Genomic DNA, 15,508 nt, shown 5'->3' on the forward strand with positions numbered 1-15,508 from the left:
CTAATCCTTTCCTGCCTGTGGCCAGGCAGCCACAGGCTGAGGCCAAACAGCAAAGAACAGTCGGGCGACTCTCGGAAGGCACGTGGCCTCCTCGCGGAAGCCTGAACGCCACGGCGGGGGGTGCCGAGGCGAGCCCCCTGGGTTCCTGCGCCGGCAGCCCTCCCGGAACCCGCTGCCGAGGCTGCGAAGCCGCCGTGGCGGTGCCGGCCACCCCGCCTAGGCTCTGTCCCCAAGACCTGGGCTTTGACGCCGAGGAGGCCCCATACGTGTCCCTGTTGTCAGCTCATCAAGAGTCCTGGTGACTCGGTAGGATCCCCGTGTTTACAGAAACAGCCATGGGGGTAGGTGTGTGTCCCAGACAAAGGGACGGGGCACTGCAAGCCAGCATGAGGCTTACTAAACCCAGAGATGCTTCCAGAATGTCTAGGTGGGCTGCGTGTGTAGACTGCCCGGCCTGGCCCCTGGAGACGGTAGAGAGGAGGTGTGGGCAGACGCAGACCCAGGGTCCGTCCCAGGCCCTCAGCTTCCTGTGAAGGCGCAAGCAGAGGGGCACAGGGGGGCACAGAGGGGCCCGGAGGGTCCCAGGCAGCCGGCCCCTCACTGGGCTCTGGGCTGCCCCCCGAGGTCCGGGCGTGGTGAGCAGTGTCCCGGGGACATCTTGCGGCCGAATCTGTACGGGGGTCGGACTGGGCCGTGAGAGCCCTGCCGGGGCCACGTGGACAAGGCCAGCGGCTCCCGAGGCCACCCAGGCCTTTATGGCATCGTGTGGAGAGGCTGGCGGCCGGGACTCGTGTCCACTCAGCTGAGGCACCTGGAACCGCAGAGGCACCAACCGTACTAGAAACACTGTGTGTGAGCCCGTGGGGCCGTCCCTGTGCCCACGGCCCCCCTGCCCACGGTGGCGCCCGCCGTTGTGCACAACACGGTCTCCGCGTCGGCAGGGTCTGGGGCCTTAGCAAATCACCACAGGCCTGGTCAGTCCCAAACCCCCCAGAGCGTGAGAAGAGACCGGCGCCCGCTCGGACAGCGGCCTGGGGAAGGTGCTGGGCGTTCGCACGTCCCTGGGGCTGTCCTTCCTCGGCTGACGCGGTGCTGGGGGCTGGCCGTGCACGGGCCCGGGCAGGGGGGCGATCCCCTGGCGCCCTCCCTAGCACCCGAGGCGGGCGGCAGCGTGGGCAGCATCCCGTCCCTGCCGCCCTCGGGGAGGAGCCTCTCCGTGGATCCAGGCCGCCCGGCCCGGGGGACACCTGCGCTCGCGTGCTCAGGCCCTTTGACCGTAACTTACGGCCCTTAATGTTCCGGGACTGGCTGCTTTTCCTTCGCGTGGGTGCTCCTGGCGGCCTTATTCCTAACAGGGCCAAACTAGAGACGTCCCAAAGGCGTTGGCAGATGAACGGACCGAGAAGCGAAGTGCGGTACGTCCACACGGGGTAGGTAGCCCACCGGCCCGCCAGCCGTGAAGACGGGCCTGGATGGGCCCTGCTGGACGGGACGGGCCGAAGCCACAGTCGGCCAAGGCGCTCACAGGCCCCCGAAGCTCAGCGTAGCCCCAGGTGCCCCGGGCTGGGCGAGGGGGGCTCCAGGAGGCACCCCTGTCCCCCCGCAAAGGCTGCCCAGGGCACGGCCTCAGGCAGAGGCCATGGGGGCTCCCACACCCTGTGGCAGACTTTTCTCCACTTTCTGCTTTAGCACAATTCAAAAAGGCCTGCTTGGGGATCCCTGGGTGGCGCAGCGGTTTGGCGCCTGCCTTTGGCCCAGGGCGCGATCCTAGAGACCCGGGACCGAATCCCACGTCGGGCTCCCTGCATGGAGCCTGCTTCTCCCTCTGCCTGTGTCTCTGCCTCTCTCTCTCTCTCTCTCCCTGTGTGACTATCATAAAAAAATTTAAAAATAAAAATAAATAAAAAATAAAAAGGTCTGCTTTTCCTTAAAGGTGTTTCCACACGTGTCCCGTCAGCAAAACTTGTCCTTGGAAGTCCAGTTGCCCCTGGTGTCCCTCAACCTGTTAAACAGACGAAACAATGAGAGCAAGGCGTGGGCCAGGCCTCCTGGCCTTGTCCGCAGGCCGCACGGTAGCCCCGCTCCCTCCTGTCCGGACTGCAGGTCCCCAGGGTACCTCTGGGGCTCAGGCGGTGGCGTCCAGTCACCTGGGGCCGCATGTCCCTGTGCCTCCGTGTCAGAGGCCTTCAGCAAGGCCACCCCCCAGACGCAGCAGCTCCACCACACCCTCACCACGTCTGTCCGGGGGCTTAGGACACCAGCCCTGTGAGTTCCCCGCCTGGTTCCTAAATGCTTTGCCTTCTACTTTCGTGTTCACTGAGCAACCTTTTTCAGGACGTAAGCGTCGTTTCATTCAGGAGCCACTTTAATTTAGCACAGTCCACAGTGGCCAGACAGTGGTGAGTCTGTGCCACTGACATGGCCATTATCGTCCAGGACGACGAGGAAGCCTGGGGCCCAGGGGCCAGGGGGCAGGAGGCACAGCCAGGCAGGGACCGAGGGTCCCCAGGCGAGCGAGGGGGGACCCGCTGGCTAAGCATTGCTTGGCAGGTGTCCTCAGGCCCCCTCGCCCTCAGCAAGGCGCTTTGCAGTCCAACCCTTCCCGGGAGGGAGGCTCACCAGTCTCTCAAGGCATTCTTCACTCAGACTCTTAGTGAACAGGCTGCTCACCCCACAGAAATCTCATTTGGGAGGAGCGATGGACATTTCTCGCTCTCTTTTTAAAGATTTTATTTATTTGTTTGACAGAGAGCACAAGCAGGGGGAGCGGCAGGCAGAGGGAGAGGGAGAAGCAGACTCTCCGCCGAGCAGGGAGCCCGATGCGGGGCTCGATCCCAGGACCCCAGGTCACGACCTGTGCAGAAGGTGGACACTTACCTGACTGAGCCACCCCGGCGCCCCACGATGGACGTTCCTGCGTGCAGATCCGGCTGGTCGGTGTGTTCTGCTGTCCCGTCCCTACTGGTCAGGAGCGTGGGTGCGGTGCAGCCGGGGCCTCTGGCTGGAGCCTCGCAGGCTGCACGAGGTGTCAGTGGGGCGGGCACCTCTCCCAGCCCTGCTGGTTACTAGCAGGACCCCAAGCCTCGTGCTGTAGGACTGAGGCCCTCCGGCCCCGGAGCTGCCCAGCCTCTTCGCGGCCAGCGGGAGTGACCCTGGGGCATTCTTTGTGGTGACTTTTGGGACCTGGATGTCAGGTGCCAAGGTGAAGGGTGCCTCTCATCAGCAGGACAGCCAGGGCTGCAGCGCGTCCCACCTCCAGGCCACCTCCCCCGAAGGGCGAGCAGCTGTGCCATCCTGAGCAGCCTGCCCAGGCGAGCGAGTGGCCCAGCGTGTGCATCTGGTGAGAGGAACCTTCTGCTGACCCTCTTCCAGACCCATGGTAACCCTGCAAGGAGGCCCCCAGTCGTTCCCCCTGGGCAGGTGGGCAGGTGGACGGCACTTCCCCAGCATCCACTGCGGACCAGGCGGTGGCCAGCGGCGCGGCCCCCCGGGTTGGGAATACACCGCCTTTCCCTGTGCTCCCCACTTAGGAGCTGGGGTAACGTCTAAGGTCTGACAGCCACGTGCTCTCGGGAAATACGCAGAGGGCCGGGGCGGGGGGTGGCGGGGGGCCCCGGGAGCTGGACAGGCGCTCAGACGCTGGGGACTGGCAGGGGAGGGCTGCTGTGGCGCCGCGTTCGGGGACACCTCGCTGTGCCCGCTCGGCAGGCTGGCTTTGTGCTGACGTGCCGTGCATGTCTTGACGCTCCTGAGTGAGTGATGTTCAATCAGGTGTTACCCACCTGCGCCTGTGCCAAGAAGCCACAGAACACCCTCTGCACAAAAGGACTGTTTGCACAAAGAAAAAACATTCCTTCAGGGGGTTCTTTAGAAAGGCTTGATACTCAACTAGCTAGAACTTCATGGGCAGGCCTGGTGTCAAAGACGGGCTGGCACAGACGGGAACCTTCAAGCCGAGCTTGCCTGTGCACCTGTGCTCGGGTGCAGGCGGCCCCCCCAGCCCCCCGCCAGTCCGCAGCCCACAGCCCCCCAGCCCCCAGCCCCCTGCCAGTCCGCAGCCCCCCACTTCTGCACAGCCGCCCGGCCAGCCCACTCTGCCGCTCCTGCAGGGCCGCTCCGGTTTCCACCTGCGTCCTACCTGGACTCAGCTTCCCCGGCCAGGCTCTCCCCACGTCTGGGAGCTCCCTTGGGAGCCGGGCGAGAAGGAAGCACCTGGGCCCGACAGAGCGGAGCCAGATGCCGAGAGCCAGCAGCGGCTGGCGAGTGGGGCACACGTACACCACCCCACAGGTGTAGGGCTGTCAGGTCCACGAAGGGAGCTCTAAAACCAGGCTTAGGGGGTCCCTGTGGGAAAACATCGGAGCCGGAGGTAGAGTCACAGCCCAGCGGAAGTAGGACATGCCTGTACCGTGTGCCACCCTGGAAAAAAGGTGCCCCCATCCCTGCCAGGAGGGGCCCTGGAGCTGCCCCACCTGTACATCAGCACCCGACGTGGGCTCTCTGATCTCAGGGTCAGGAAAGTACATCCTGTGTGTCACTGACAGGCACCCTTGGGCAACAGTGTCTGGGACCTCAGGCCCACGGAGCTGAAAGGATGCACGTGTGTGGGCCCCTGCCTCCGTGGCACGGAGCAGACTTGGGGAATCTTGCTTCTGCCGCAAAGCCAGGAGGCGCTCAGAGGTGCCAAGAGCAGCACCCAAGGCCAACGGGCCTCCCACACGGGCCCAGGATGTGTCGGGCAGCAAGATGACGGTGACTGTCGTCTGTTCAAACAGGCAAGATTCTGATGGCCCAAGAAGTCTCATTAACACTCAAACAAGAAAAGTTAACACGAAGTAGACCAGCGAAGTATTGCAGGGAATAAGCAGGCCAAGTGTGGTCTGAGTGTGAGTCCCCGCACGGATCCACAGGGTGAAACCCAACCCCCCAGGTGGTGGTAGTGGGTGGGGCCTTCAGGAGGTGCGTGGGTCCTGGGGTGAATGGGATTCGGGCACTGTGGGTGTGAGCCCCTCTGTGGGGTGGCCTCTCAGCATGGGGGTCCCAGGGAAGTCAGGCTTCTTCCAGGGGGCCTCCAGGGGCTCATCCAGCAAACCTGCCGCAGTCTTCTCTGCCCGGCCCTGCTATCAGCAAAGGGACACGGGCTCCGCCTCGTGAGGGAGGAGAGTCAAAATGTTTTCATCCTTTACAAAATAAAGGATGTTTCTCCTTGTTTCTCTTTGTGTAGCAAGAAAGAGTGAGCACAGTCCCCCCAATCCCCGGGCCTCGGGGGAAGGAGCCCGGGCAGGACCTGAGCCTCCTGCCATGGCCAGTGCAAGCATCCAGCCACGTGATCCGCTCCCCCCATGCTCGGGGCACCCCTCACTGCACCCTGTGGGGTGTAACGAAACGCTGGTGAAGAAGCTTACTCATCCCCACACCCCAGGCCAAATCTCCAAATGGATGGACAGAGACCCGGACCTCCATGCACGTGAAACCCAAAGAATCCCTCATCTCAGGGAACATGAAAGATGGGGCATCATCGAGAGTTTCCTCAACCTGTGCAGACGTTTCGTTCTGGAGCAGGCCAGGGCGGGCCAGCCTCACTCAGGCGGCACTGGGCCCCCCTGCGGCACCCAGCCCAGAGCCGAGCTGCCTGCTGCCCTTGTCAGTAGTCCAAGCCCTTGGGATGCTGAGAACATGCCTAAGGAAGAAGCGGCAGCCCAAGGGGAAGCTGGAGTTCAGCACCTTCAGTGCCCGCCCTGGTGGGTCTCGTACTGTGTGTGTACGCGTGTGTCTTTCCGAAGATGCTAAGATATTTTCAGATCTATATGTTAGGCTTGCCATTTTCGTTAAATATTTATTATTTTTTTAAAGATGTTATTTATTTATTAGAAACACAGAGAGAGAGAGGCAGAGGGAGAAGCAGGCTCCACACAGGGAGCCCGACGTGGGACTCCATCCGGGGTCTCCAGGATCACGCCCTGGGCTGAAGGCCGCGCCAAACCGCTGCGCCACCGGGGCTGCCCTTGTTAAGTATTTAAAAGTGTTTTTAACGCATTTGCAAGCAATGTTTAAATGTCAGGGAAATTTTAGGTGGCTCAGGCGCTTAAGTGTCTGCCTTCAGCTCAGGTCATGATGCTGGGGTCTTGGGATGGAGCCCTGTGTCGGGCTCCCTGCTCAGTGAGGAGCCTGCTTCTCCGTCTCCCTCTGTTGCTCCCCCTGCTTATACTCTCTCTCTCTCTCTTTCTTTCTCTCTCTCTCTGTCAAATAAATAAATAAAATATTTTTTTAAAATGTCAGGGAAATTTTGTTAAATCCATACATTTTGATACACCAAGTAAGGGGGTGACTATAGTGAGAATTCTTTATTACACAACATACAATTTATAAATCCCAAGAATTTATCAAACCACTGGCATTTTTTTTTTTCTATTTTGAAAATTTCAAACAGAAGCCACAATGAAGGGAAGCACAGCCCGGCTTCAACATTAAACCAAGGCGTCGCCAGTGGCCACTGGGCCTGTGGTGCTGAAGGGTGGGCACTTGGCGCCTTCCTCTCGGAAGTGGGGGCTCCCAGGATCTGAGGTGAGCCCCTGGACATCTGGAGCTCGTCACTACTCATCTCGAACAGGGAGGGACCACCCCATCAGATGGGCGTGAACAAAGTTCCTTATGGAGTGCATCTCCTTCTTGTAGACGAGACAGGTGTCAGGTGTCTGATGTGCAGTCGGACGTGGGCGGGGGCGGGGGGGACTGGACTCTGCTCAAGTCCGCAGCCACGGGGGCAAAGCCCACAGGAGCACATGCCTTTCCCATTCATAATCCACAAACCCGACGTCCCCCTTCCCTGGTTGGTGACGTAAAGAACGAGAACGTGCTGTTTGCTAATCAGGAATAATCAATCCTACAACCATTGCCTGCACACCGCTCAGCTCAGTTACAGGAGCAAAGAGGGAGGAGTGGGGGGAGCTGGGGGTGGGGGGACAGAAACCAGAGTGCGCTCAGAACAGAGGAGATGGGCAGGGAAGGGCTGGCGGGTTCGTTATATGTTGCAGGAGAACTTACATTCAGTGACATTCACCCTCCTTACCAGATGGCTGTGGGAACAGCAACAAAAGTCCCACCCCTAGTAACACCCTCCTGCCCCTTTGCTCTGGGGTCCAGCGGCTGCCCCACCCAGAAGCAGCTCCTTTCTCCCCGAGTGGCCCTCAGGCTCCCGAGCAGGGTGGGCAGCTGGACCCTCTGCTGATCTGCCTTCGTGGGGCTGGTCTCGAGCCCCGGGCCCCACCCCACAGAGCCTGCAGGCCACTTCCATCCCCCTGCAGGCCCCAGCCAGCTTGGTGACCACTGTCGTCTCCAGGAACATGCATCCTTTTACAGCAGAAGCTGTATTTCAACACACGCTGTGTGGCAGCCACTTGGCCTGTGGAAGTGTGAACGTGTCACTCCGTGCCCCCCACCTCCTGCCGCATCTTTGCCTGCTCTAAAAGACAGAGGGCTGCTGGCGGCCCCCCCAGAGCTAAGTGACCCTCCTGAAGAGCCGGGGTCCCTAACTAAAGCTATGGAGCCCCATGAACAAGGAGAGGGACACTGTCCCTGTGAGAGAGACACACGAGCTAGCTGAGCTGGACTGGCCGGGGCAGAGGCACTTGGAGACACATCTCCCAGGGGTCTCAAGCGCCACACCCAGGGCTGTCACTGGCCCCCCACCCACCCTCCTCAGGGTGTAGGACCTACCACTCAGGCTGGGGGCTGGACTGCCTGCCTGGTGGGTGAGTCTGGGTCCCTGGGCACCAGAGAGGCTTGTGGAGAGAGTCTGGGGGGACTCGGCCTGGGGGAAGTAGCGCCAAGAGAGCAGCTCCCACCAGGAGGGACGCTCGCCCGTCTGGCTGCTGCTACACGGGTCTCAAAATACTTGGGACTGCGGCTGGCAGCTGGTCCAGACCCTGTGAATCTCGCATCTGGCTTCCACCCACCCGGTGCGGTCGTCAGAAGTGTCTCCAGACATTGCCCAATGGCTCAGCAGGATGAGATTTCTATGTTAAAAACCACCAGTTTAGAGACTTGGTCAATCCACAATGAATGGTGGCCTTTGTAGATGATGGATAATTCAGGGTTTCTTTAATTGTAAAATACGTGCAAGTATACATAAAAAATAGAAATTTGCCATTTTAACCATTTCAAGCGTCCAGTTCAGCGGCATTAAGCACATTCACAGTGTTGAGCAACCATCCCCACTATCCCTCTCCAGAACTTTGTCAACTGCCCAAAATGCAGCTCTGTCCCCATTAAACACTAATGCCCCATCCGCCCGCCCCGGCCCCTGGCACCCCCTCCAATACTGTGTATCTCCTCTGGGACCTCATATACGGGGAATCCTACAGTATTTGTCCTTTTGTGGTCTGGCTTGTTTCGCTGAGCATAAAGTCCTCAGGACCCATCCCTTGTCGTAGCACATGTCAGAATTTCCTTCCTTTTTATGCCTCAACAGTGTCCCACTGTATGGACATCCAACATTTTTCTCCATTTATCAGTCAATTATTTTTAGCCATTGGCTAATTGATGACACCTGGTCCGCTTGCATCTCCTGGCTATTGTGACTGACACTGCTATGGTCATGGGTGTACAAATATCTGTGTAAGTCCCTGCTTTCACTTCTCTGGGGCATACCCCCAGAGAGGAACTGCTGGGTCCTACGTAGTTCTAGGTTTACTCTTTTGAGGGGCCTCCATCCTGCTTTCCACAATGGCTGCACCCTTTTACATCCCCACCAGCGGTGCACGAGGGTCCCAATTCCTCCACACCCTCACCCACGTGTTCTGCGTGTGTGTGTGTGTTCATAACAGCCATCCTAATGGCTACAAAGTCTCTCATTGTGGTTTAAGCCAACTTTTTCATTCATCATAAATTATTTTCAGGTCAACGGGTGATAGGATCTCTGTCTTCTGGAAGCTTCAATTCTCCCTGGGATGAGACAGATGCCTGCATGGCAAATCGCTGGAAATGGGAACAGCAGTGCGCAGCTCTGAGGAGCTTTGAGGGGCGCAGGCTTGAGGAGCGAAACGGCCTGGCCAGCACGCAGAAGGCCCCTCGGCCCACCTGAGACCAGTCCTCTTCCTGGAGGTGACATCAAGGTGCCTAAATACTGGGGGCTCCCGCCCACAGCCCCCACCTGTTAGAGGGGCAGGATTAGTGCCCGTGTCCTCAGACTCCGGAGAGCAGGTGGTGGCAGGGGAATGACAGTGGCATATGAAGAGGCCGGAGGCAGCTGCAGCTCTTGGGACAGCCCTGCAATGGCTTCTGGGAGTGCAGGTCTCCGGAAGGGGTGCCAGGTTGTGGCCTTGGACCCCTCCTCTAAATGGACCATCCTGGGGATCCCTGGGTGGCGCAGCGGTTTGGCGCCTGCCTTTGGCCCAGGGCGCGATCCTGGAGACCCGGGATCGAATCCCACATCGGGCTGCCGGTGCATGGAGCCTGCTTCTCCCTCTGCCTATGTCTCTGCCTCTCTCTCTCTCTCTGTGACTATCATAAATAAAAAAAAATAAAATAAAATAAAAATAAATGGACCATCCTGGCTTTTCCCACCCAAAAGGAAAGAGGGCTTGATCATCGGAGCCGAGGAGGGGAGACGTGCCCAGAACCACGCAGGCCTGCAAGAAGGGCCCGCTGTACAAGGCCCCGTGGGGCACTGGGGAAAATGAGGCCCGCTGCCCCTCACCGTCCAGTAGCACCGCCCGTGGAGATGGCAGCAGGCACGCTTGGGGCAGGGGCCTCTCTTCAGCCACCCCTGTGGGGAAGGGGACTTTGCCCCCAACGCCCAGAGTGCCTGCTTACTCACGGCCCGGGAAGTGGGTGTGAGCGCCCAGCTCCTGGCTCAGCTCGCAGCCCCCTGCGCCCACTCCCCACTTGGCGAGGCCGCAGCCCCTGCTCTCTGCTCGGTGGCCTGCGGGCACTCCCAGGAGAAGCGCCAAGCCGGGGCGCTCTCACGCTGGCCAGTGGCATCTTAATGAAGCCGCTTGCTTTTCTTAGTCCTTTTTTAAGACTTTATGTACTGTTATCAGAAGCGTGATCCTTGGCGTGGCGGTCGCTGCTTCCAGATTTTGTTGCGCACACACAAGCTCCTGTTCCCACCACGATGACGATGCTGGAAAACCAGACCCACAGAAGAACTAAGGGCAGAGAACACACTCCTGGGGGGGGCTTCCTGCCACCCACAGACCTGGCAGGAGCTGGCCTTCGAGGACACAGGGAGGGGCCTGTGTCCCACCTGGTGACCACGGGGGAGGGCTCAGGGAGGGTGGCCCTCCAATGAAGAGCCTGCCTTGTCCTCCAGGGCACGTCCTACCTGATGGGAAAAGATGCGAGCTGCAAGCCATGGGCAGCGGGCACTCGGAGAGCCCGAGAGCTGCGGCCTCTTCCTTAACCCGGCCTCCATCGGCCCTGGCCCCCCGCTCCCACCTTCACTGTGCAATGAGGTCACAGAAGAAGCCGTCCTAGGGAAGAATCTAGGAAACGTGTTCTGGGATGAAGGGGTAGGTTCAGAGATGGGGACATGGAGTGAGGGGAAGGCTGGGAAGACAGGAACCTGCGGCGGGGAGTGCCAGTCGGGGGTGGGGGGTGGCATCCATCCTGGAAGGGCAGAGCCGCTGTGGGGAGGGCTTGGGGACTGGAGCCCCAGGAGTCCAGTCTCCCGGGGGGGGGGGGGGGGCTCTGCTGTCTTCCCAGGGACCTGAGATGCAGCACCCAGTGCTGCTCCAGACCCCGGCCCCAGAAGGCAGAGACATGTGGCTGGGAAAGTGTCCCTCGAGTCCAGGGCCCCAGCGATGGTAAGGCCCCCCCACTCCTGTTCTCGGCAAATAGTTCTTCCAGCATCTCTGAGGTCAGGACGTGTTTCCATCGAAGGGGGTCACGATCTGATCGGAAGGCCTTTTCCCGGGTGGTGCAAGCAGGAGTGGGGTGTCCAGAAGCCCGAGTGTTCCCAGGGCAGGTGGTCGCGGCCAGAGCGGGGCCGGGCTGCCCTGTGAGCCCAGTGGAAGGCACGGTGGCACCTGCTGGAAGCAGAGGGTTCGGCACGAACTTGACGCAACCGAGAGCTGATAGGTAAAGGATGTCAGCAATGCCATTCCTATTTATAATTAAGAAGATAACTTAATTACTGCTATTAAAACCTAAGCTTCTCCCCCATGGGGGCTGCTTTTCACAAAACACCTTTGGTTTTGCTGTTCCCCCACACAGACCTGGCAATGGTTTACGTAGAGGCGCCGAGGCTCCAAAGTCTCATCTTGTGAACTCATCCGGTTTGAAGTAGTACAACAAGCAGGGAAGGGAAGCGAATCAAAGGCAAGATTTGTGTGTTTTTTTAAATACAGAAAGCATGTGGGGTAGACCAGGAAGCAGCCCCAGCCTCCCCTCGCAGGGCCGGCTGGCCTGTGGGGCCCTGTCACACCCCTCACTGCTCCCCGGCTGGGGCCAGGTCACAATACGGAGGCGGCCTCGGAGTGAGGGGGGCATGTGGGGATCAGGTTTGTGCGGAGGCGTCAGACGTGCCCAGTGCAGATGCCTAGTCCTGCCCCCTGGCACCTGTGAAACCTCGTCGGAACCCACGCAGAGGAGGAGACGATGGTCCCCGCTGTTCACACAGGCCTCCGCGACTCACACCGCTCCGACGGGGCAGGGGTCAGCACCCAGCACTAAGGGGAAACTGAGGCACGGGGCCCGGGGGACCTGGGAGGTGTGCTCTCCTTCGCACCCAGCTCCAGGTGAGGCCATACCCCTGCTGCCCCTGGAATCGTTCCTTTTGTCCCAGAAGCAGCTCCTCAGGCCCCCCACTCCCACCGGCTGCCTGCACAGGGCGCCTCTGCCCCCCTCCCCCGGCAGCTGTGGCCCTATGGAATTCTCCAGTGTGCAGATGCTTTGATCTGCAGCACACCTGGAGCTCAGTGCCTCGCCTTCACCCACCCGCTGCCATGCGGGTCCCACACACTCTGTGGACTTCCCCAGCCAGAGAGAAGGGGTGGCGGAAGCCACACAGCCACCAGGCTTCCTTTTCCTCTGCAGTTCCAGGCTCAAGGTGACACCGGACTCCCCTCATCCCATGGAAGAACCTCTGTGAACAGCTCTCTGCACCCCAAATGCTTCCCTGAGGGGGAGACTTGTAACCAGCCCCTCCAGCATGTTGTCGTCAGAGACGTGCCCACAGCTGCCTGTGCCCTGTAGCTCACCCAACAGGCCTGTTTGGGGCACTTTCTCTTTGGCTCAATAAAGGCATGTGGTTGGGGCGCCTGGGTGGCTCAGCAGTTGAGCGTCTGCCTTCGGTTCAGATCATGATCCCGGTGGTCCGGGATCGAGTCCCGCATCAGGCTTCCTGCGTGGAGCCTGCTTCTCCCTCTGCCTGTGTCTCTGCCCCTCTCTCTGTGTCTCTCATGAATAAATAAAAATCTTTTAAAAAATAAAAATAAAAGAAAATAAAGGCACGTGGTGTTGCCAGCTTAGTGGCAATACAGTGGAGGGGTGGGCGGGGGGGTCCCATTCCAGAGCATCCCTGCACCAGCCATGAGCCTGCAGGCAAGACCCCGTGGGCTGTGGGTTTGTTAGCATCCTGATGTTCTGGGCTTTTGGAATACCTCGATGAGAGGAGGCAGCAATCACAGGGCTCGCCGGGGTGCCCGGCGCTCGTAAGTCCTCTAAAAATGCCAGTTGTTGGTGCTGGAGTATCCCGCACACGGGGCAGCATTTCCTAAGCTCCCTAGGAGCTGGAGTGTTTATGTCAAAGGCAGAGGCTCCAGCGCCGAGGAAGGCCGCACAGGACGCCCTGCCTGTGGCTCTGGTCTGGTCTTCCTCCTCTCAAAACAGCCAGCTGGGCTTCTGGGGTGGGGGTGGGGTCATGCCCCCACGCCCCAGGGTCCTTGGGTTCCCTAGACCCCTTATGTGGGACCCCTTTGGTAAAGAGGTCCCACTCTTTACTGGTAAAGAGGACAGTAGATAGGCCCTACCCCTCCTCTGCTTAGTCAAGAGTTTACCTATTTCATTTGTGAGGCATCCACTGTTTCTTGAAGGGCTCCGAGGGTTGAGGAGTCTGGGGTCCCCGGCCCAGATCTCTGAGGTCCCTTCTAATCCGAACTCTTGTCCTCCTGAGTTCTAGCAACCGGACACCTGGAGACAGGTGAAGGGGACAGAATGGGACCTCTGGGCCCACTGAGGAACCCAGAAAAAGGCATTGAGGAGTGAGCCCATGAGGAAGTGGGTCGGATGGGACCCGAGCCCCCACACAGTGCAGCACGGCGGCTGGTGGAAGGGGCAGGCCAGGTGTGGTCGCAAAGCAGCCCAAAGCGAGGGACAGGGAAGCTGCCAGGACAGTGGCTTCACGGGGAAGCTGGGGACTGTCTGGGGTAGCTGCCCACGGGAACGGCAGCCCCACCCGGAAGGCAGTGGCAACATTGCTGGTGGAGCTCACCAGGCACTGGCTGCAGGAGTAAGTGGCTAAGAGTGGCCCTGGTGCCTTTCTGAAACGAGGAGCTCCCAGCAGAAGCCGGCTGACTTTGTCACCTCCCCAGGATGGGAGGTAGGTGACAGAGCCTACTGACGTGTTGCACGGCCGCCCGGAGGAACTAGTCCCACCTGCAGCGCCCATCGTAAAACAACTGAGTGCCCTTCACAGGAGACTGGACACCAGTCAGCAACCAGAACTGACGGGCGGGTGGCAGTGTAGCCAGCCCAGGCGCCCTACTGTACGATCCCATTTATGAGAAGTTCTTAAGCCGGGCAAACTCATCTACAGGGGGCAGAGAGTAGAAAACTATGCCTTTGGGGGGCTGCTCCCCAGGGCGGGGCGGCCGTCATCTGCAGCGTCCGGCGAGCTGACCTGCCGCCCATGTGCCGTCCAGCACTCAGAATGCAGCCAGCGAGGAACCGAAGGTTTAATTTTATTCTATTTTTGCTCATTAACATGCAAGTGCCCCGCTATGGCCAGCAGCCACCGTGCTGGACAGCAGCACAGCTTTCCATCTTGAGTGGGTGATGATTACGGGAGGTGGGACACACGCAGGAGGTGGCGGGCTGCACACCGAAGGGCCGCGTGCTCGGCTGCCTCCTCCCGTCTGCAAATACCTGGCACCATGGCCGGTTCAGAGGGGAGCTTCTTCTCACTTCAGCTTTAAACAAAACCCAAACAGACATCTCTCCGATTGTGGTTCTCAACCCCTGACCGTCCCCACAGCCTGAGTGTAAAGTGTGCAGAGAAGAGGGTGGCCTCAGAGTCACAGTGGGTCCCGGAGGGGGGCCCAGCACTCGCAGGAGAGACCAGCTCTGCAGGCCACAGCCCATCATTCCCGTAGGCCTCCCAGGGCGGGATGCAGGGTGCATTCGTGGTACAAACGTGAAACAGGCCACGTGAATGGGGAGCCCAATGGTGCATGCCGCTCACCTAGAGGGGAATCTGCAGGGCGGGTAGTAGGACGTCCCTCAGGGGTGGGTGTCCAGAGTTGCCCTGAAGCTGCGCCCACAGAGCCCGCTGGCCGCTCAAGCAGGTGCTGCGAGTCTTCACGCCCTGGCATCAGATGAACTTTGAAGCTTTGTCAGACCTTGGCTCAGAGCTCACTCCCCAGCAGCCTGGTCGCCCCCTCCCTTTGTAGACCTGCCTCATGGAAACCCTGCCTGCCGTCCAACCGCTAAGCCTCCAGTCACCTCACACCACCAGGGTGAGCACATCCAGGAAGAAAGCATCCAGTCTGGGACAGTCGTTGGGAAACGGCTGGCTGCACTGGGGAGAGGTGGCACCAGGTGGCCACCGCCATGTGGCAGGGATTGCCACAAACGTACTGGGACAGACACAGAAGGGGGATAGAAGCTCAGCCCCTTGCATTTCCCGTCCATCTTGTGTCCAAGTCAGCAGCCTTGACGTTGACCGGTTGTCAGCTTTTCCTGCCTGGACTCAGGAAGGGAGGGATCAAAGGGTTCCTCTGGCCCCATCCCTGGTGTTGAGTTAATGGGGAGAGGTCCCTCACCACCTGGCCTGGGAAAAATGCTTCAGAGACAGGTTTCGAGATGACTCATGACCACTGTCATTGTGCCCCCTGCCCAGGTCACTCCGTGGGGACATTCACAGGGAACAAAGTCAATAAACAGGGGAAAACGCAGGCCTGGGCTAGGGCCAGCCAGGGGAAATGCTAGAACAGCAGAACTGCCTGTTTTTGTCTTTCTGCGGATCAGTCAGAGCGTCTCCCCCTCCCCGCCCCCAGCTGACAGTGTGTCCTGTCGTGATGGTTGTTTCCAGCTTCCGTGGAAAAGCACCCAGGACGGCTCTGGTCCTGAACACAGGCCCGGCCCGCGCACACCTGGTCTGGGGCGGAGCCCCGGTCGCTTCGGCCTGGGGGAGGAGGGATGAAGCCACCCGGTGGAGGCGGGGGCGGGGGCCCGGAGACCCGGGGAGACCGGGCGCGCACCCTGAGGGCCGGGCCGGGCCGGGCCGGGGGCGGGGAGAGGACGCGGCGGGGCGGGCGGAGGAGGCTCGGCGGGCGCACTGCGGGCACCG

At 60.1% G+C, this 15,508-nt stretch overlaps 2 long non-coding RNA genes across 3 annotated transcripts; one reads left to right on the forward strand and one right to left on the reverse strand.

Moving 5' to 3' along the window:
• Positions 1-1,859: 1,859 nt before the first annotated feature.
• LOC140619706 (uncharacterized) lies at positions 1,860-9,729 on the forward strand. 2 transcript variants are annotated; one of them, XR_012019532.1, is made up of 5 exons: positions 1,860-2,937; positions 3,224-3,340; positions 5,225-5,741; positions 6,431-6,564; positions 8,898-9,729. It is a non-coding gene; the product is annotated as an uncharacterized lncRNA (long non-coding RNA). The 2 variants fall into 2 exon arrangements; XR_012019533.1 differs by having other exon boundaries at positions 1,860-2,933; positions 3,227-3,340.
• LOC140619705 (uncharacterized) lies at positions 8,101-15,305 on the reverse strand. The gene is made up of 3 exons (XR_012019531.1): positions 14,402-15,305; positions 12,999-13,131; positions 8,101-11,030 (listed from the first exon to the last, which is right to left on the reverse strand). It is a non-coding gene; the product is annotated as an uncharacterized lncRNA (long non-coding RNA).
• Positions 15,306-15,508: the final 203 nt, after the last annotated feature.

This window comes from Canis lupus, chromosome 27 (assembly GCF_048164855.1).
Source record: "Canis lupus baileyi chromosome 27, mCanLup2.hap1, whole genome shotgun sequence".
Classification (NCBI taxonomy): domain Eukaryota; kingdom Metazoa; phylum Chordata; class Mammalia; order Carnivora; family Canidae; genus Canis; species Canis lupus.